At 37.3% G+C, this 20175-nt stretch overlaps 1 long non-coding RNA gene across 1 annotated transcript in view; it reads left to right on the top strand.

Annotated features, from left to right (window-relative positions):
- The window catches only part of LOC110358124 (uncharacterized), a 185338-nt gene extending 165491 nt beyond the window's left edge, over positions 1-19847 (top strand). The window contains exons 5-7 of the long non-coding RNA XR_010474721.1: positions 435-600; positions 2696-2809; positions 19517-19847. This is a non-coding gene — a long non-coding RNA (uncharacterized LOC110358124). The remainder of the gene's footprint in view (positions 1-434; positions 601-2695; positions 2810-19516) is intronic.
- Positions 19848-20175: the final 328 nt, after the last annotated feature.

Raw genomic sequence — 20175 nt, 5'->3', positions numbered from 1 at the left:
CTGACTTTATGCCAAAACTCTAACATTTTGGAATCAAATACTGACTTTGATGAAGTTTTTATGGGATTATTTCTAAAGTGTAGAATAGACTTCCAGGAAGGTGAGAGTAGAACACAGAAAACTGGAGTTTCTTGAGCCAAATGCAAACATTTTGCCAAAGTCCCATTTTTGCCAAAAGCTTTTGCACACTTGGCTTTCACGCAAGAGTGACACAAAAAGATTTTCAAAGCCGGAGAAAAATGAATAAAATGAGAGATTCTCCCGCTTAGCTCTAGTTCTTTGTCGGAAATGCCATTGTTGGGCTGCTCATAATTTATACCTCTTCAATTGTGCTATGGTTAATTACAAAACCCTAAAAAAAAATGTGTTGGAAATGGAAGGAAGAGACTGTTTGGCGGAGCCATGTTTTGAATTGCTGCAAACTTTCTCCACAGATTGGATGGCACTGATGTTGCCCTCGGGACGAAGGGGAAGGAACTAGGCTCCTGCCAGAGGAAGAGAGAATCCAGAATGGGCGCTGGGACAGAGTCTGCAGGGCTGGACTGTGGATCTTCCTGATGAGGAGAATGAATGGCTGTTACCCTCAGTGGGAATTACAAGGTCAGTGCTTTTGAATATTCAGTTGAACACATTATTTCATCTTAAAATGCCTAAATACTTTTAATAAATCTTAATCTCGGAGACAGAAACAGGCATACTGCAGAAAAAAAAAAAAAAAAAAGCACCCATTAAGATGTCTTAAGATAAAGGCAGGAAGCCTGAATGTGATTTGATAAAACAAGGGTAATTGATGGTTCGAAGGGGTCAGGCTGATCAAGTCAAAGTTGCTGAGGGACATAGTTTAAGCAGAGGTTTATTTAAACGATTTGGAGAAAGAACTTTGAAATTTATGGAAACCAGAGATGGGGATCTTATAGCAATAGAAGAAGCAGACAATGGAGAATTGACAGCACATGACAGATAGAAGCATAGATGTCTCAACAGAAAAAGATCAGATTAAGCATAGCCTGAAGAAACAACATGAATGTGTAAGAGAAGCAACAGGCAAAGCTAATTCCTCACTCTTAACTGTGGAAATAAAAATAAGCTGGAAGAACAGGATACAATAACCTGAATACCTGACTTTCTGCAGTCAATTTGCTGTTGCTTTGCACTTAAGGAAGGACTGTGAAGACTGTAATAATTTTACCATTCACTTGCAACTACAGCAAAAAGATAAAATGTGAAATTTTTTGTTCAAATGCCCTTTGCTTCATACATGTGTGCAAATAGGTAAGAGCTAGCCAGGTGCCTTCTCACTCAGTACCTAAATTCAGTACCCTTCTGGTACAAATTAGTACTCTATGTTCAGTTCAAATGCCAACAAACAATGTTCTGATTTTCTGAAACGGAAAGAGCAAGATATCTCAGAATAAACATAGTATCCCATGACTTACCAAGGATCATATGTTTATCGCAGTGCTGCCAAAGTACAGCGAAATTGCAAATTTCAAATTACTTATGGGACAAACATCCAATTTCAGGGATCTAAAAACAGAGCTGTTCAAAAAGAATTATCTTCCAAAAATAACTTGCGTTTCAACAAGCTGTACCAGTAGCATGCCAATCTGAGATATAATCCACTGGCAGCCTTTAGCCTAGTACCATAACTATAGCTCATATGTTTACAATTATTTACTCTAGTTAATCTAGCTAACTGTGCTAACAGTATAGAAAGGTATACCTGTGATATTCAAAAGATTGCAGGTAAGCTGTTTGGCTATGTAATTATCACCATTCCTGCTGACATGAAAAAGGACTCTACATTTAACCAGCAACAACGTGTGTTCTACCAAAAGCACCACCTTGAAATTAATTGAACATCAAATCCTGGCACAACATGTTAAAAGTTTCTTGGTCTTCTCAGTAAATTCTCTCAGACCTAAGAAGGTGCAAGAAGAAGTAACATCTTTTCATATTGCTCATGTATTTTATGTCTAGTTTACGAAATATTAGCTCAGCCACTTTTTTAAATAGCTGAACAATCAGTTGAAGTACCTTATAGGCTGTTAACAGAAATAACAGCTAATAGCTAGGTTAGATCAGTCTGCACTGTAATTCAGACACAGTGACCATATGTGTATATGTGCACAGATTTCACAGCCAGGAAAAAAACCAATAATGCAATCTTTTCATTTCAGTTTCAGTTCCTGGCACAGCCTGCTTCCAGCCAAAGTTAGCAATGTCTCAGCACTAACACACATGGAGATCTAGTACCTGATACAAAGAATGTAGAAAACGCCATATAGTATCAGTCTCCCTTCTTTCCTCATATACTTCCGCTACTGTAAAATTATTATCCTATAAGGTTTTAGAAATAATGATTATTAATCTTTCCACTATAACTTTCTTGATATCTTTTTTTTTTTTAATCTTATCCCAAAAAAATAATTTAAAGATTATTTCAAATAAAAAATCCAGTCTCAGACCACTTAGGTTTTCATTTCAGAGGAAGGTGAAATAAATTGGTTTGGTCCTTCATAATATCTATTGATCTACTGGACAGGTTTACAATAAAATACAATTTCATTTATAGGGTATCTCATAATACTGACATCAACAAAATGACATACAGTGGATTTTAAACACATTATCATAACATATCCATCGACTAAATTAGAAAAATGTCTTTGCTTTATTTATTATTTTTTTTTAGAAATCCTTAACAAAGAAAGATGTTCTTTACCCTCAAGAAAGGAATTCCAAATGGAAGGATAACAATGAGACAACAACAGTTCATCAGTAAATATCTGGAGGCAGCAGTTAACAGGTATGCTCAGCTTGCTGGGAGTTACAATATAAAATGGTCACAGTAAGTGTCATCCTCTGTTGTCCTACTGTTTGGGAAGACATTTTCACTATAATTTGGTTGGTGTAAAATAATGAAGATAATTGGTTTTGTAAAACTCTTCGCTTATTTCTACTGAAAACAATTTCTAGTGAGAGTAATTATGCCAGAATCTGCACCTGGGATGGTGTAACTCTGGATGTACCTACAGACTGAGGACAAGAGGCTGCAGTGCAGCCCTGCAGAAAGGGATGCGTGGGTTTTGGTTGATGGTAAACTGAAAACGAGTCATCAATGTGCCCTGGTGGCTAAAAGGGCCAACCATACGCTGGGTGCATTAAGCGTTGCATAGCTAACTGGCCAAAATAAATTATTATCCCACTATATTCAGCACAGGTGCAGACTCACCTCAAGTACTGTGTGCAGTTTTGGGCTCCACAGTATAGGAAGGATATAAAAAGGATATAAAAAGGATATAAAAATATTAGAATGCTTCCAAAGGAGGGCAACAGAAGTGGTGAAATGACAAGTGACTTACAAGGAGTGGCGGAGGATGTTTGTTCAGCTTAGAGGAGACTGAGGGATGGCCAGTTTTGCTGTCTACAACTTCCTCATGAGGGAGAGCAGAGAGGGAGGTGTTGGTCTCTTAAATACATGGTGTAACTTTTAGGTTACCCTGTGTGGAGTCAGAAGTTGGATTCAATGATTGTCGCGGGTCCCTTCCAATTCAGAATATTCTATGATTATGCAAGTCCAAGGTAGCAGAGAGCAATGTCTTAATATCACAGAGCAAGCAAGTAGTAGGTCTTAGGTATAATTAAAGAATTCTAAAATAAACTGTAACTGGGATATAAGACAACTTTTTCTTGATTTTGAGAAGTAAGAGTGCTCCGTATACTGAGATTGACGTAAAGCACCCAAACTGCTGCTTTTAAATACTGAACACCACACACCAAACCAGCAGTAAAAGCAACAGGAAAGCAAGCAAAAAATATCATTATAATAGTAACAGTGTCTGGTTTTGATAAATGTATGTAAATTTTCAGTCACATCTTTCTAGTGGGTAAAAAAAAATCATCACTACCTCTTACACACTTTTTCATCTACTACAGAGCTCAAAGTCTAAAATGAGCTTAAGATTCTTGTTAGAGATATTTACAAATGGTATTTGGTAAATACTGTAGAAGTCAACTTTAGTGATACAATAACTCTACCCATGGTTGTTTTGGTGCCTTCGGTTACTTTGATTATCATGTTCACCAATTATGGTTTAATCCAAGTGTTACTGAAGTTGAGAGATACCTTTTCTTTGAGCTCAATCTGAAGCAGGTTTTTAGAAGCTACTTTTTGTAATAGTAAACATTGAAAAAGTAAATTGAGACTCCTGGAAAAACCTACTGGTAATTCAGGGCTGATCAAGGTAAATTCACATTTTCTATCTACTGAAATCATTAGGTGATCCATTAAGATCATAAAGATTAGACAACATAGTGAGCCAATTAAAATTTGGTGTGTGTAATATTTAGTATCACATTCAGTTCTCCAACCTTTGGGCTTATGTTGATGCCATTTTCCACTGAGATATTGGCTGCTTGCCTGTGAGCCCTGCTTTAACTTCTTGGTTTTGTATGAAGTTAAGAAAATAACACATCAGCTAGTACATAAAAAGAGACCTAGGACAGCCACACTTCCCTTGGCCTTGGTCATTATTTGAGATTTTTAAATATGGAAAATATTGTCAAGACTCTTAATCATTTAGAGTGACAAAGTCAGCCTCATGGTGCTCGTGGCTTTTTTTTATCAGCCTCCAGACTGGGAGATTCCTACTGACAAGTGCAGACATTCCTGTTAAATCACTAACATGGTCAAGAAATAGAAGCAAGAAAATGTACGCCTAAATCTGATGCAGAGACTCCTAATTCAAAACATTTGCATTAAACAAAAAATTAAACAAAGAATGACACCAGCCATTTGTGATAACATAGTGGCTGAGTAATTTCAAATCAATATAGTCAAATGTGATAATAGGAACAGTCAATGCAATTACATTCCAAATAATCAATATTTTTTTTGCCATCAAACCCACAAAGGACAGGGAATCAGGTTACTAAGAGCACTACAAATGCGAATATAAAGGGAGTAGATTTTTTAATTAATTTTAATGAAAGTGTATTTTGTAGCTTATTCCATGCCCATTCTGGTACAAGAATATACTGAACATCCTCTGTTCTTCCGGGAACAAGTTCCAAGTTGCTCTTACCTGCTCCTTCTCTTGTCATAGTTTCTCCAGGACTTACAATGGCAGGAGACATAGAAGTGAGTCAGTGCACCCTCTGTAACAGCCCTATTCAACCACCATTCCAACCTGTTCGGTGTGGCACAGTGGCAGCAAACCCCAGGCTGCTGGGGAAAACTCTTACTGCATTCAGTAATTCCTGCTGTCAATAAGAGGGTCCCCTGTTTTGGAGAGGCACACAGCTAAAACAGCAGGAGCAAACCTGTAGTGTCACACCCATACATTTGATCATTCTTTCTCTCCGGCTTTGCCTGCACATCAGTAGAACATCTGTAATAAACTTCAATTCATGACCAGGTCATAGGTCAATGTGAATTTGATTCAGTAAAGCTATTCTGAATGGTGAATATATTTCTGTATTTTTCAGTATTTCTTTCCTTGAACTCTGCTGTCATGTTTTGTTTGGCTTTTTGTTGTTTGTTTTTCGGGGTTTGTTTGTTTTTGTTGTTGTTTTGTTTTGTTTTAACTTTGCAACTTCTTATTTATCAAGCTTTTAATTCCAAATTCATTTCATTCTGGGCAGGGGACAGAGGAAACTTTTAAACACTACATCACATGTGCTGGCTGATGTTTCTGTCTATATTTCAAAAGTCTGCTGAATTCTGGAGATATAAGTTATTCTTCAGGATGATAATTTTGCCAGACTCCAGTCTGGGAAGAAGCCCAGTGCAAGCTTCTTGTTAGAATTTTACCAAAAGAGGATAACACTCTATTTGTTCAGCACAGGGAGCACCGAAAAATAAAAGCATGATGAATTTTCACACTTTTTAATGTCTTAAATAGCAATATAATTTTCCTCTGTTCTTGTTGCCACTATAACCAGTAGGAAAGCTATCTGTCACAGATAAAATAAATATCATCTTTCAAAAGGCAAACATTATATATAGGAAGTTTAAGAATTAAACAGCATTGAGTAGTGTCTTTTCCACCCTTTTTGCAGTGAAATAAATGACCACAGAAGCTACAAGCAGTTGAGAAAGTAGCACTCTACTCTGCAGTTAAAAATTATGGATAAAATGAGAATAGAACTGCAAAGCTGTCATTTTCAGATATTAAAAAGACAAGCATTTTTGTAGGCTGACTGGAAAAATCATTTGCTCATCTACTTATTCTGCTTAGATGTCAAAAAAAATAAAAGCTTTATAGCATTTAACATTTTAATAATTCAGGGGAAATAGCAAACCTAGGCCTAATTTTCTTTTCATTGAACATGATGAGAATTTTTGCCTATAACTTCAAAGTAAGTGGACATAGACCCTTGGTTTAAAAGAAAGCTAATATTTGAGAAGGTGATAATAAAAAATAAATTGTGGTTTGGTGGAATAAATCTGGAGGTAAAAGTAACACTTGTTAGTAATAGAAAATTCAGACAAATTAGCTTATTTTCATCTTGAGCTTTCTGAACAACTCCATATCTGTGAGACAGACATCGCAATTGTAGGAATGAACCACACAAGACTCTCCTTAGAAAAAAGGCTGCACTTAACTTTCCACATTCCCATTAAGCCCATGTAAGGCTTACAGTCGCCTAGACTCAAGAGGAGAAAATTCCTGCGAGGCTCTGACCTTTGCAGTGGGCTAGGACAGTTTTAGTTTTTTCTTGAAAGCAGGGTAGTTCCCTAGCTGTACACAAATGCTTCAAATTTAGGGTCACAGCCTCATATAAGCAGCAGCAAAATATCCAGTTCCCAAATTCACATGTTTTTGAGAATTGGTCAGTGAGAGCTCACCTGAGAGCGTATATTAAATGAACTGCTTGTCTGTTCAAAGTCTGAGTATTAGTATGACAGTTAAAGGAACATCATAAAAGATGGGAGCTCTGGGCTGGGTTCTCAGCCCCTGGAAGCACCACAGTTACATTGGAGTCACTAGGTCAATGTAGTTTTATAGATGCAAGGGCTTGACCATCCCAAGGCATTAAAATGTGTCACAGGGTTTGGTCTACCAAAGCCTGTTTACAGTTCTCCCAGCACAGGACAAACTGCACAATGTTCTGCAGAACTTACTAAGTGCAAGAAAGATCACAGACTGCTACACAACACCAAGCAAATTAATGTTCACCTTATAAGGAGCAGCCAGTGTACGACTGCAAAAAAAAGGCGATAGCTTCGTTCCTAGGGGGATTCTGTGTCATAACAGCAGCTCATTGTTGTGCTGCTCTGTCTGCCTTTACTGCTCAGTTGTCTGGGACATCATCTCTGAGAAGTGTGTTGAACTAGATGCCACTGAATATGGCCCTGTCACTGTGCACTCACAAATTCCTGGGATAATGTAAAGGTATTAAAAACTATTTGCTGCATCTAGATACTTCTCTCATTTTCCTGTAAAGGAAGTAAACAATAAGCGAGGAGCCTCTTGTAGTCCCGACATTATTGTCTCAAACAGTGAATTATGACTCTATCAGCCATGATGCAAACAAACCACATGTGGCCACTGTCACTGGATCACCATAGCTCTGCAGTAGCATCTTCCTCAGCCAGGTTAATTTTATACCATATTTCAGGCTTTTTTCCCCTAGGAGCAAACCTAATGTTCCTACCTGCCCTTTTAATCACTTCTGTTTCATACCAATCTGTGTCAAAGAACATTACAACAATAATATATAACTCTAGGGAACACTGATATTATATAAACTGCAGCATAATACTTACCATATTAAATTCAATTTTTCAATTTAGCTATTCCCTGTCCGTTTTACTTGGCTTTAAACTAAACAAACCTCCAGTGCCAAATGCAGCAGTTGGAACTGACCACCTACAGCACAAGATTAAGGAAATGAAAAAATGCTGTGTATTTGTTCTGAAGCTAAAACCTCCTTCTCTCCAGCAAAGAAACTTCATTGATTACAAACCACACCGCTTTAAATTAAATAAAATGGAAATATAAAGAGCTATGGTGCAGTGAAGTATAGTTCATATAAAACTTTTCAATCACATAAACTCTAAGGGAGGTCACTCTTCTTCTAACAGAATTTTCCAGACTAGAAGAAAATGTTTCTCTGCAAACCTATCACCTTTATTATAAAAGACAATAGATGTAGTGAAAGGGAGAGAAGTTGATTTCAGTTCATAAGAGGCGCCTTTACTTCTTCAGTTTTACCCTCTCTGTAAGTAACATCTTCTTGACAGTGTCACATCATTTGGGGCTCTATGGAGCAAACCCCTGCATTCAGACCTCCAGAGGCTTCAGCCTGACCATGCGGAAGACAGGAGCCACATGTTTCAGTGTCACCCAGACTCTGAACTTTGTCAACATCTCTCTAACTACTGTAGCATGAAGCAAGAGCATAACTTCCTCCACTTGCTCAGACACAAAAGGTGACCTGTACTGATTATATTATTCTACCTCAAGTGAGCGTGCCCAGTGTGAAACGAACCTCAACAGATGAAAGAAAAGGGACAACTTCCAGAGACAGGATGGCCCTGCTACCTGTTTCTTACAAAAGAAAGTACACGCTTATTTCTGAGGCTTTCCAGCTCACATAATTTCTAATGCTTACCCAACCATCTAAACCAAATGAAAATTAAGCTGTAGATTAGTTCAGAAATGTAATAAAAAGTGATACAGTCTTGGAGTCATTATGATACTTTCTCAAGTACAGGTGCAGTTGGCTGAAGGATGTAATTGTCTAGTTAAAAAGATGTGTACAAACCTAAGATATATTGAAGTCAAAGAAAAGACTTTCATTACAGTTTGTGTGCTGGAGAACAGCAGTAATATCATGAGTGTTTCTCTGTGATCTCTTTCCTATTCCCTCCAACTTAAATCGAATATTTAATATGTCATTCAGTATAGATTTCAATGCTGTCCTTTATGTCCACTGAAGGAGTCCAGGTGAAGAGTCTCCACAGCCTTTAGCTCCCATGTGGTGCAAGTAATTCCTATTTTCCCATTTATTTTAAAGCTGCTTGACTTACATATTTTTTATTACAACATACATGCATGAAATCCAAGAGGCCTGTTTGAGTTACAAGTCAGCTCAGAGAGGAACAGAAGCATAGAAAAAGAAAAACATAGTACGTGTTCACTTCATACTGAGTACTAGAAATGGGCAGGTCACTTAAAAACATATAAAAAGAATCTCTGCCAGACTATTGGAATTTAACCCAAATTATAACAATATTTGATAAGTAATTTACGCCTAATTTAAATATCAGTCTTATTCACAGAGCTCCTACCTTCACTGTAGCTCATGATGGAGTAGTAGCATATTAGATAGCTGCTGCCATGCCTTCTGTTCATTTCAGTGCACCAGGTTCCATGTGTGGTAGCTTGGAAGCTCAGGAGAATTCGGTGAATCCTGGTTAATACGTGAGATATCAACAGGAGTAAGGGAAAGTCTGTAAACTTAGGAAAAAGATGATACAGTAAAAGGTCCATATAACAGTAACAAATCGTGTTTTGCCGTGTCCCTTCTCAAGGAAAGAAAGTTAAAAAACTGTGTTCTCTCTTGAATGACTCTCATGAATGAAAGCATCAAGATAAGTAACTAATTTTTCAGACAGTGAATAGCAGCAGACCTTTTAAGAGGTCTCAGAAAGAGGCCGCACTACATTGTAGAGAGTGATGTCAAGAAAGACAGAGAGAATGATGTTAAAATGAAGAAAGACCAAAAGACTGAGAACAGGCATCACTGGAAAGGTCATGGAGGTAAGTTATGTGTTAAGTCTTCTCTGAGTCAGCCAAGAATTACTACTCAGCCTATTGTGCAAAGACTTTTTAATACCCTTCCCTACAATTATAGAGAAAATGAAACTCTAGTTATTTTATAGTTAACAAATTCCCAAACTGTTAGTTTTATTCACAAAGATGGCTCCCCTTAATATATTTTACTAAGCTCCACTCTAGCAGATGGGTAATTGTGGCTTTGGTCCAACAAAGCATACATAAAAGTGAACCTGTGAGCACTTGAATTGATTTTAGTGAAGTATAGATATGTTTAAACTATTAATATGTTAAACTGCTTTGCTGGACTGTGGTTTAGATGAACAACATCTCTATATCACCCTATCAGCCTGTCCAGCAATGCAATGGAGCCGGCAAAAAGTTAATGTGATTGTTAAGTCATTGGAAATAGGGCATGCACACGTCAATGAAATTATCTCGTGAAAGCATTTGTCTAAAATTAGCTTTTATTTTTTTCAAATTAGCTCATTTTTCTGACTAGGAGAGATGACTATTCTGTGCAAAAATAGAGAAATTAAATAAAAGGAAAATGCAGAGTTATAAATCAAATTAATAGGTGGCACCAAATTGTAGCTTTAGAGCACATCTGAAAGGAAAAAGGCTGTTCAAAGATCAACTGCAAAAATTTATATGTTTTATTAATGACAAAAAAATATTATCATTCATGCATTTTATTAGTCCTGGATAATATAGTCTTAATTAAAATTAGTACCTACTAGATTTCTTAAATAACATTTCAACAACATTAAAGAAAACAATCCATGTTTCCTGTAAAAACCTTGCTGCATGTTAGAAATAATTATTAATTCATTTGCTTAAATACTAGGTTTGTGTTTCAATAGTCGATGTGGCTTGTGTTATATAGCCAATTAAATTTCAAAAACCAAGCATAATCAGAATGCAAGGGCCTATACCGAAAAATCAGGAAATGATGTTGAGCTCAGCAGGTAAAATTATTCCCGAGGACCTGTGCAGCTTTGAACTGCCACCCTAGATGGGCAGGAAGAGCCACGTGCTGACAGATGCTGTGGGACCTGGAACCATTTGAGTTGTCTAACCAGACTTGACCCTCAGCCTGGTGAAAGGAGCAAGGGAACATTTGCAGAACTGCCTGGTTGATTTAGGAGATTAGATCCCATTTCAAAGCTCCCTGGACATTTGAGTCTTAAGGAAATCCCATCACACAGGCTAGGAAAGCCCAGATTTTTTGAAACAATTCAAAAGATGCATAAAAATTCAAATAAATGTCTCACCACCCTAAAATACACCTCTGCATGCATCTGTGGTTATGTTCTTAAATAACTTTAAGACATAGGTTATTTCATTTAATTTTTTCTCCCTTTGAGAATGTGTTTCAAGGTTGCAGAAATCAATGGATAGCCTTTCTCTTTATCAGTGATTTTTAATACCATTTGTGAAAAATAGTCATGCATCATCTCAGTTTGCAGACAGACAACAGAACACAAGCACTACACTTTATTTACACTCTGTACCTTGTCAGAAGACTGTCTGAGATTTCATTAAAGACCTCCTCTAACCTGTTCTGCATTAAAGAAGATCAGAAGTAAAGTTTATTCCTTCTCTCTGCAAAATAGCCCAAGGGCATTAGGCCTTTTAGGACATAAGCTGTGCACAGGAGCATTATCAATATGTCTTCATGATTTTAAGAACAGTAAGTGAAGAACACAACACTTTATTAAGTTATTGGTTTTCCTCAGGTGATTAGATAGGGACCTTAGCATAGAATTTCCTCTATCTATTACAGTAGGATTGTTGCAACCATGACCCAAGGATATAAGAGAAGCAAGGCAGAGAGTATCTTTCATTAGACAAGTAGTTAGATGAGGAAAAATACTTGGCAAATACCTATTTCCCAGGGAGGCAGCCATGGCTCCAAGCCTGTCAGTATTTGAGAAGTGGCTGAACAATGCCCTCAGACACAGGGTGTGAATTTTGGGGTTGTCCTATGCAGGGGCAGGAGCTGGACTCGGTGGTCCTTGTTGGTCCCTTCCAACTCAGGACATTCTATGATTCTATTCGAATCTGAAAACGAGCAGCAAACCTCCAGCTAAGGAGGATTAGGATTAGAAACAATTGGTCCAAGAGAGCTAAACAGTTACAAAATTTAATCATGTCTTCTCCTTCTTTCAGAGTATTATTTTTTATATTTAAAGATATAAAAATATTTTAATATTTAAAACCTTAGCCTTTGCAACAGGGTGGAGAAAAAAAAAAATACCTCATCCAAGAACTGTGTGCAGCAAGTTAAAATGAAAGTGGAGACTATTAAAATATCCCATAAACTCAGTATCCCTCCTTAATCCATGGAACTATTTCCTTTTTATCCAGTAAAAAGATGTAATTTGCTTCCTAGGTTTTGTTCTGAAGATATTTTCTAAAGGTATGATAAGGACCAGGACTGAGAACTTGGAGATTAACCAACTCTTTTATGAAAAATAATCTCTCATTCAAAACTGGGCATTTTCATTTTTTGTTGATTTGTTTGTCTGAGCTCATTTCCACGCATAGCGACTGTATAATTTTGTTATCATTGCTGTCCTCAGTGCCTCTAGTGGATTGGGTAACCTTTACTTTGTTTTGGGATGCCCATGTGCAGCATCCGTGGAGTGTGAAGGTCTTGCTGTACTAGACAGGTGCTGTTATAATTGTGAACACAAGTTGGTAAGATTTGCCTTGTCTAATGGAATGGGACTCCATTCTATTTCTTGGGTCACAGTGGTTTGTTTCTGAGTAATTATGAGATAGAAGGACAAGGCAAAGAAGTGTTTAAAAGCTTGGGGAAAGCTGAAGAGAGCAGGTTCTGGGAAGAAACTTAAAGAGGGTAATTTTTAACAACTATCCATACAGTTTCTAGCATGTTGTTTCTGACAGCTGAGGTTGGACAAGGGAGGACAGGTATAGATTATGGATTTTCCTTTTTATAGTGGTTAGCTTAGCTTCTTTATTTTGTCAAGGTTATTCTCATGATGAAAAAGAAAGGGGAGGGAGTTTCAAAAAAATCACCTCTTAGAGATATTTTTTGCAGTGCTGTAGTTGGGTTTATTTTGTTTTCTAATGGGCAAAAAATGGTTCAACTCTGTGTCCTATCTTAAAATATAAATGCTGAAAAGTTTGCATTTTGCTATTGCACAAAGACCTCAGTTTTGCTCAACTTTAAAGTAGTTAGTTACCCATCAGTCTTTTTATCAGTGTTCATATTCTTAAGACAAATTGTGGAGCAGACTGCTATTAGAGATGTGTTATATACTTAGCAACAGAAAGAACATTATTTTCTTCCCATCCAGACAATAGTAGGATAAACAGTATTTAAACACAATTTTCCTGTAAATATTTTCTTGTGATTAAGCCAAGATAGTGAGAACTGGGCCTGCCAAAACCACCAACTGACTAGTTCTATAAAATTATGTGGGGCAGAAGGCTAATAATTTGGGAAACAAACAAAATTTTTACATTTACCAACCTGGTGGAAACATAATGAACATGTGGGAAAAAGTCTGGCCTAGAAAACAAACAAACAAACGAACAAAACCAAACCTGTTTTCTGTAAAAGTTACCTAAATACATTTTTTCCCGTTTTATTTTAGTAGGTCTAACAAAATTACATGCATTATTTTAAGCAGGAGTAGGACCTTCATCTATTAAGTACCATGTGGAAACTTACAGAAAAAGACAATCCTTGTATCAAAGACCTCAGTATCAGAACAAGAAACATAAAACGAGAGAAGGGGGAAGGTAGTTATGCCATCTCCACTGCACATGGTGAGGCCAAGACACAGACAGATACAATCTGGCCATGTGTGTAATGATGGCAGAGTTAGTAATTTAGCCTAAGCAGAGTTACAGGTTAAGGATGTGTGAAAATTAAACCAAATTGTTTATGTCAGTCCCATACATTAAAGGGGAAATTTTCTAAACACAATTTCCAAAGCAAAATTTCACCTCAGCTGACTTTAGATAACTAGCCTTTGAATAATTTCCCTAAACATAAGTATCAAATGCCATTTGAGATACGTAAGGGTATCAAGGACATCTGCAAGGGGCTGGCAAATAGAACATGGCATACAGGAAATCTGGGCATCTGGGTCAGCAGCAGTGGGGCAGATGGGGTGCCCTGCAGCATTTCAAATGGTTTTTTATCAGGCATGTACATGTGTCAGGGTGTCTCTATAAGCAATAGAATAGAATAGAATAGAACAGTCAGCAAGATGACCAGCTCTGTGGGGGTACTGCCCTTTCTCCACTGGCTCTAGAGAGCACCTTAGCAAACTGCTCCTGAAGAAGACTCAGAATTTAGGCAGCAATTTTTTTGCATATTTTTTTTATATTTTTCAGAAGGAGTATCCTGGCCAGCTTTAGGTGAAAAGAGCAGTGGTTTTAATTGCTATTTTATTTAGGTTTTATTCAGTAATAATGTATTTATTTATTAATTGTATTCTTTTAATTATTTATTGAAATGGTTAAAAATGCTAATCATACTTGAAAAAAGATCAACAGCGTTCATTATGTCTTCATCAGAAGGCAAATCCACAGTAAACTTTGGAAAAAAATTATTCTCAGTAACCAAGTGCTGTATTTTGCCTAGAGCACCCAGGATTTCAAACAGCAAATCAAACATAAAGATTATGCTGAAATACACTTAAATGAGAACTACATTCTAATTTATTAAGTAAAAGCCCTGAGAGGAATTAAAAGGCTAAAATAACACACTGATTGCAAGTTTCATCCAGCCGAAGTGAGATACTCAAGAACATGCATGTGGAAACCTCACATACCTACCCAAAATCAGTGGAAGAATTTTCAAGTGCAGGTACAAATGCTTCCATTTGCATAGGCAAGGTCTATTTTTAAACCCTTGTTCAATCCTAGCTGTACTGTAGTGAAAACGGTTGTGTATATTTCAAGGTCAGAACATACATGATCACTTCTACATAGCAATGGTGGCTGGTTTGGGATGTAGATCCCAAATTTTCAAAATATCTCAGGTTATCTCCTTGTGACAAAACGCACATATGTCATATGGGAAGTTTCTCTTCTGAGGTCTGTTTTCCTTATAGGATCCAATTTAAAAGCATAGACTATTTTGTTTTGTATGCTGGTTTGCAGAGTCCTGTGTGGTCCTTGTCCTCAGGTATCCTTGATTCTGATACCAGCATTTCAGTGTTGACCTTGAATGAGAACTTTAAGATACCTCCCAGCAAGACCTCCCAAGAAACTTTCGCCTACACCTTTCTCCAAATTTTATGGTGCAAGTCCAGGACTGTTCCTCATCACTTCAGAAAGTATTTGTTATCTGGTTTTCCTCCTTTAAATGTTGCCTTTGTTCGTATTTTCCATCATGCCACACGTTGGCCCAACACTTGATCCCTCCCTAGTGTGTCTCATCTGCATTTTGAAATTCTCTGTCTCGTCTCATAGACAGGTGATATAGGCTTCCCAAAGAGCGTGTGTCTCTCAAAGATCCCTTCCAAGGCTAAAGTGATAGTCAGTCTGTTTGGAAATAAGCAAATGTGTGAGTGTTCAGAATTTAGTTATAAATATAGAAATAATCACGTTTATCTTTTCAGAAGTTTTGGCTCTTTTACCACCCTGGCACCAGTAGGAGTGTTTGTTTATTATACACACTTGCTGGCTGTCAGTGAGAGTTTCAATATTTCTCATTGGTTTTATCATTCAAACACCGCCTTAGATGAATGCAACCTTGTGTGCTGTTTGTAGGTTAACCCTCTCTGTCCAACCCCAAAATATTGCATTTCATTTAAAAAAAATCCAGTCAAACATGCAACAAAATAACTGACACTCAAACATGACAACTATGATCACATCTACCAACAAAGACTTACCATGAACGGCTTCATCTAGATCTTCTTACCTGGGTTGAAAAGCAGGAAGGTTAATCAGTATGTGATGCTGCACAGAACGCATCCCTGAGGTGATAGCCATATTCACAGGCATTCTCAAGTGAAACCCCCGAACTCACAAAGAAACTAGACAGGCTCTCTCCTGTGAGCAGCTCCCTGTGACAGGTTTTGCTGACAAGTGAACCCACAAACACACTTTCACATGCTCAAAAGTTTGCAATTAAAAGATATATCTTTGAAATGTTTAGAGTCTTTCTCCTTTCAGAAATTTTAAGCACAAGTGTCTTGTGACAAAATGAATAGGGAGGAATTTATGCAATTGATGTTAGATTTGTAAACAGATAGGCAGTGTCTAAGCAATGCAGAGTAACCTGAGGGACCTGGGGGTGCTGTGACTCATTTAGAAAAACGTTACCTTGTAAAGATTAGGGAAATAAACAGTGCTTGACAAAGCTATTGCTGAAAAACAGATTCTGTTTTGTTAGGGGGTTTTTGTTTGTTTGTTTTGTTTGTGTTTGTTTTTAAATGCCTTTGTTTTTATTCAAAAGAATCATCAATATGTGATAGAAAGCATTACAAGAAAACAGTGTGAACAGGCTTAAAGGATGCAAGTGCGTATTAAAGCAGCACTTTTTAGAAGAGGATTTACACAGTTTCATAGAAGGAAATTCTAGGAATTCCACCACCCTCTATTTTAAACTATTAATGATGTTTCAGTCTCAAGTCATAGCATTCTTTCACAAATTAATCAAAAACTAAATGGTGCCTTTAAGCTTCAAGACCATGCTATCCTATCACCCAGTTTCAACAAACAGTTTGTATCACTCAGTGGGATTCAGAGCAGTACAGAAAAGTGGTGTTTACTTGTTCATGTACAAAATAACTTGCAGCTGAAACCACAAGGAACATCAGTTTAAGAAAGTAGCTAGAAGAGCAAGAAGAGCTAAAATATGTAATATACACTTGAGGACTATCTATTGTTTTTAATCTGTGCACAATATATAATTTTTCTCTAAGGCAAATATACAAACCATCTTCAGCTTTTTTAGAGTGATGTCATGTTGATCTGCTCAAGGTCAAGCTGAGAAGACTGATATAATGAAGCAACTGCTCTTAGGAGTTGTGCCATGTCATGTTAGGTTCACAGATAAATGGGCATTAGCTGTAGATATAGGTACTTCATCAAATTCTTTCACATGTCTGATATATTGGATTATGTATTATTGGGTTCAATTTAATATTTTATATAAGTGTGCAATTGTTTTCATATATTTGTACCTTAAATACAGAAAGAGTGGGTGTATTCTGAAGGACAGTTCTCTCTTTGTGCTGCTCCCTATGATTGGCCACAATACAGAAAATCATGATTTAGTATTATGGGTAGTAATTTGCCTGCAAGGAATCATATTTTATCAAGAAGTTAAATTTGAATTTGTGTCTCTAAAGAATTGTTTGGGTTTTTTTCTCTTCTTTGTGTCTCATTTGTAACTTTTCTTTATAGCTTGGGAGTTTCATGACTCAGAGAAGCACTAGAGCGCAGATATGTTGACAGATTTGATTTCTGTCATTTCATTTAAATTGAATCCATTTTCTAAACCTCTAGATAATACATTGCTAAGACATATTTTTCCATTCTTAAATACCTCCTGCTTTTTCCCCAGTTGTGGAATAGTTACTTTTTCCACACACTCAAAAAAATATATACATTATACAGATGAAGGGTCCTGGTGGACAGCAGGATGACCATGAGCCAGCACTGTGCCCTTGTGGCCAGGAAGGCCAATGGCATCCTGGGGTGTATTAGAAGGGGGATGGTCAGTAGGTCAAGAGAGGTTTTCCTTCCCCTCTACTCCGCCCTGGTGAGACCACACCAGTATCCAGTTCTGGGCCCCTCAGTTCAAGAAGGACAGGGAACTGCTGGAGAGGGTCCAGCGCAGGGCAACCAAGATGATGAAGGGAGTGGAGCATCTCCCTTACGAGGAAAGGCTGAGGGAGCTGGGGCTCTTTAGTTTGGAGAAGACTGAGGGGTGACCTCATTAACGTTTACAGATATATACAAAGGGTCATGAGGATGGAGCCAGGCTCTTCTCGGTGACAACCAATGGCAAGACAAGGGGTAATGGGTTCAAACTGGAACACAAGAGGTTCCACTTAAGTTTGAGAAGAAACTTCTTCTCAGTGAGGGTGACAGACACTGCAACAGGCTGCCCATGGGGGTAGTGGAGTTTCCTACTCTGGAGACATTCAAAAGCCACCTGGACACATTCCTGTGTAGCCTTATCTGGGTGTTCCTGCTCCAGCAGGGGGATTGGACTAGATGATCTTTTGAGGTCCCTTCCAATCCCAAACATACTGTGAAAGGCTAATAGATACCCAACTACTCTAAAAAAGCTTGTGAGACCACTACCACTTAAGAACAAGCTAGGCAAATGTGTCGAGAAATGACATTCATAGGGTAGATCCTGACTTTAGCCTAGAGGTGAACTGAATGAACACTCCAAGTGTTTTCTAGTCTCACAGCCTAAGATCTGAAATCAATTGTACAGGTAAAATGGAATACAAGGACTTAGGGTCTAGCTGTGGCCTAATTTCCTTCATAAGTACCACTACACTAAAGACCAGAGGTTTGCTGGATTAACAAATATTGAGTAAATTTATTTTAATGTTTTAATTTAATGAAGGACTGATCCATAATGGTATACACAAGACTGGAATTCACTCTCTTTAAAAAAATAAATGGGGAAGGGAAGAATTTTCCATCCTTGACTGACTGAGAAGGCTAATAAAAAAGTCAGTATTTTTCATTCCGTTCTCTGAAAGAGGGTTTGTTGTTGTTATTTTTTGGCCAGGTGTGCATTTGATACTGAAGAATCTCATAGATTTTCACAGAATTGTATCTGAATATGTTGCAAGATCAGTTCTTGTTCCAGCTGTCCAGTTCCAGCTCTGGTTCAGAGCCAAAACTGCTGCGTAAATCTCAGCTTTTAAAATCATATTTAGCTGGGGTGGATTTGACTTCAGAGAAGCTATGTATGAACAAGTCAGTATGTGCAACTTATTAGCAGACAGAAATAGCTGAACTTAGATAATGCAGATGCTATTTATGGAAAATTAAGTTACATTAGTAGCTTGTCTGAGAGCAGCAGACACTTTCTGTTTGCCAGTTCATTTTGACTTGAGAGAAGCAAGGCTGGCTGACTTTTAAGGACAGAAAGAAAGGCAGAACAAGGTTTGGTGATAGCACAGAATAGTAGAAAATATGTCTCATCTAGTAAGAAAAACTTTAATGGTCATGTTATTAATCCTCGATTACACGTCTTTGTAATGAAAATGTAATGTATTGTGATAATAGTTAGTGATTTCAAAAGGAGTGGTATCCATTGTGCTGGGCACCAAACAACCTGTGCAAATACAAGGGTTTTTTAAAAAATTATCTGAATATTGAAAACTTTACTGTCTAAGGAGACTTCAAAGATTTGAACACATACCTAATAGCATGTATTGTCTGTTGGCCACTGTCCATGTTCTTCTTTTGTGACTGCAGAACTAACAGGATTGCTCCTACGTGAACTTCAAAAAAGGACAACGTTTTTCAAGACTGACACCTGTAAATGCAAACAAAAGATAAATGACAAGAGTGTAACGTTTCCAATCAAAAAAACTAAAGTAAATATGCAGTATTTCTGGTGAAGCATAACGTTAAAGGCTGGCTGCTGCTTCTGTGCAAATTGCTTTTCAGTGGTGGTAGAACCTGTGAGCATAAGCAGCCTGGGATGCTTAGGCATTTGTATTTGCCTCTGTATTTGACTCTGTTTTTATTCCTTGTAGCAACTGTGCATAGGACACACTGCAGACAGACATCTGAGGACTTTGGACTTGGATAGCTGAGAAGAGAAAGCGTTAGAAGTTGACTGCAATGGGACTGATTCCACATGAAGGTGCAGATTTGACCCAGAAAGGTTTGAGTGTGTTTCTGAACAAACTGAATTATCTTTTGTGCTTCTCAAACATGGGTTGCTTAAAAAAGTGCATAAGTTTAGCTCCAAACCCACATCTTTGAGTGAAACTATTTTATGTTATTCCTCAAAAAAATCCCTTCTATTTTACTTCCAAACAGCAGTGAAGTGTTAAACTCTAAATAAAAACTGTCTTTATCCCTGCATATTGTAAATGTGGTGCATTATCCCTGGAAGTTACTAACTGTTTAGATTTTTATTAATTCTAGACTTAGCCCATTTCATGCCATTCTTGATTCCTTTTTTATGTGTATCTTTTTTTGCACAGTAAGAACACATATTTTCTAAGCAATGGCTTTAAAATTTGGGCCTTATACTTCTATAATATTATAGAGTATTTGTGTTGAATACAAATACCACAATCTAAATGACAATATAAACTGTATTTAGTCATGAATAATGAAGACCTCTTTCTTCTGACAAAGCTAAACTCACTTCATCCTGGCTCTATAATATTCTTATCTATGAGAA

The sequence above is a fragment of the Columba livia genome, chromosome 9 (assembly GCF_036013475.1).
Source record: "Columba livia isolate bColLiv1 breed racing homer chromosome 9, bColLiv1.pat.W.v2, whole genome shotgun sequence".
In the NCBI taxonomy this organism is placed as follows: domain Eukaryota; kingdom Metazoa; phylum Chordata; class Aves; order Columbiformes; family Columbidae; genus Columba; species Columba livia.
This window is presented reverse-complemented; position numbering and strand designations above follow the sequence as displayed.